We start from the raw sequence: 2,737 nt of genomic DNA on the forward strand, positions 1-2,737 counted from the left end.
TGTTTGCAATTTCTTTTGTGGTTATTGTTCTCAACCTCCGTTGAACATTCTGGCCAACTCACTGGAGACCCCTGTTTTGGGTTGTTCTTTAAACTCCACTTTCTTGCGAGAAAATAGGAGGGACAGAGACGGAAAGTCCATGCTTTAGTTTCTTACTCTATGAAATCCCCATCTGAGTTTTGTGATTTACCCCATTTTCTCATCTGGGTTTTCCTCAAACCCCTCATAAACCCATTCAATCACTTAAGAAAACAAGTGAAAATTAACCCCCCCAAAAAAAAAAACCATTCAAACACCCACACACACAGAGAACATAAATTCAAAAAACACACACACACACACAGAGAACCAGAGAAGAGAGAGAGGGGAAGAAGAACACTCAGAAGAACGCCATTCAAACATTCAAATAACCATTCAAAATTAACAACCATTCAAACACCCAGAAGAACACCAACATTAACAACCTTTCAAACAAAAGTTTGAGATTTTTTAATCTGATATATATCTATTCTATTATTAAAAGCAAACACCAATTTTGGTGTCATGAAGCCTCAACCATGTCCACGTGTAAATTAGATGATTTGACCCAAAAAAAAAAAAAAAAAACCACATCCCATGTTTTCCACTTCCTCCATCAGTAACTTCTTTCAACTACTCAAAAAAAAAAAAAAAAAAAAAAAAAACACATCCCATGTTTTCCACTTTCTCCATCAGTAACTTCTTTCAACTACTCCATCCCATACTCTTCATTACCCACTATTCTCTTCCCCAACCCCTCACAACAACAAGAACCCATCTCCCTTCTCTTCATTCCACGCCCTCTCCCTCATCAAATTTACCCCCAATCCATTTCCTTCTCTAGCCGCCGCAAAGAAAGCCGTAGCCGTCCTCAAGGGCAACTCCAAAGTCGAAGGCGTTGTTACCCTCTCCAAGACGACGGTAGTCATTTATTTTTTTAGCCTCTTCACATCTCTAAATTGAAAATTCACAATTTTGTTTATTTTGGATTCAAGTTAATGTATACAACAATTTTATATATATAATGTTATGTACATTATTTGTGTTTTGATGCAATTGTTTGGGTTTGATTTATTTGTTTGTTGTTTTAATAGGGTTCAACTTCTTTGTTTTAATTTTTTTAAACTGTCAAGTGTATATTAATCTCTTTATCTGTAAGTGTTTTAAGATCATTGGTGTCATTTGTTTGTTAAAAAAAATAAAAATTAAGCATTTTAAAATTTTCTAGATGTGTTTAAAAAATTTAGTGTTTTTCAGTGTTCTTAAATTCTACATAACTATAAGTCTTTTGAGAGTTTTCAATTTGTTTTTTTGTATTTTTTTGTGTATTACTGTTAATTATACTTTTCATAGAAAATAAAAAAGATCCATTATGTTACCAGGTTTCTTTGGGGAAAAAAAACATATAGTACAAGTTTATATTCAAATTTTTATATATATATATAAAATTGCGAAGTATAAAATGTGTGCAATTATTTAGACGTAGATTACACTTAAAAAGTTTGGAGTTTTTTTTTTTCACGGTTATCTTTTTAAAGCTTTTGTTTTTGTTTTTTTGTTTTGTTTTTTGGGTCTTTTTTTTTTGTGTGTATAAATTCAATTTTTAAAATTTGATTTGTTTGTTCACTTAATTCTGTGTGTATGTTATTTAAAATAAAATCCAGTGCTCTTAAAAAAAATCATATAAAATGAGTGTCTTTAGTTTTTTTTTTTTTTTTTTGGTGTAATATTGTTAGTTATACTTTCTATAAAAAAAAAAGTAACAAAATAAAATGTTTCATTGTGTTATTAGGTTAAAAAAAATCAATTATTATTTTTCTTGGTTTACATCAACATTTGTGTTTGTGCGTTTATAATTTATGCTTTCAAAAAATTGGTTTGTTTATTTGTGTAATTTTGTGTGTGTTTTTTAAAAACAATTCAATATTCATAAATTTTGTTTTATTTAAAAAAGTAATAGTCTTAATTTTTTTTTAAAAAAGTTTTGGGGTTTTTTATTGTTTATATTAATAGTTAATTATTTTTTTTTTTGTATATATCAAATCTTTGTGAGTGTTCCAAGAGTATGGGTTTGTGTTTTGGTATTTTGTGTGTACCATTATTAATTACATTTTTTATTTTCTTCATTAAAAAGTAAAAGAAAAAAAACTATGTTATTAGATTTCTTGGAGAAAAAATTGACTTTCCTTCGTTTGTATTTTTTGCAGGTTACTTTTTGACTTCGTGTTGTTCAGAATAAACAATTTCTCGATTGATTTTCTATCGACACCTATTTACTTTGATTGTAAACATTCTATATGAGCGTTGGGTTTGTAATGCTTGAAACTTGAATAATTCAAATTAATTCTATTTGGGCTTAAACAAATGTGTAATTTCTTTTTCTAAGCTTAAAAAAATCAAATTTATAATTTCTTTTTTTTTTTTATGTTTACTTAAAGAGTTTGTGATGGTCAGAATAAATAACTTCTATAGTTGTGTTTTAAATTTTGTGGGCGTGTTTAAAAAATTTAGTGTTCTTCAGTATTCTTAAATTTTACATTTGTAAGTGTTTTGAGAGTCTTGAATTTGTATTTTTGTATTTTTTGGTGTATTACTGTTAATTATACTTTTCATAGAAAATAAAAAGATCCATTATGTTATATCAAGTTCCTTTTGAAAAAAAAAAAAAACACTTATATTGTAAGTTTATATTCATTTATATATATATATATATATATTT

At 27.5% G+C, this 2,737-nt stretch overlaps 1 long non-coding RNA gene across 1 annotated transcript; it reads left to right on the forward strand.

The window, feature by feature from the left end:
- The first annotated feature begins 529 nt into the window (after positions 1-529).
- Positions 530-2,426, forward strand: LOC145806171 (uncharacterized). The gene is made up of 2 exons (XR_014348904.1): positions 530-939; positions 2,226-2,426. It is a non-coding gene; the product is annotated as an uncharacterized LOC145806171 (long non-coding RNA).
- The last annotated feature ends 311 nt before the right edge of the window (positions 2,427-2,737 follow it).

Source organism: Camellia sinensis, chromosome 13 (assembly GCF_055761805.1).
Source record: "Camellia sinensis isolate YWXY chromosome 13, ASM5576180v1, whole genome shotgun sequence".
NCBI classification, from domain to species: Eukaryota; Viridiplantae; Streptophyta; class Magnoliopsida; order Ericales; family Theaceae; genus Camellia; species Camellia sinensis.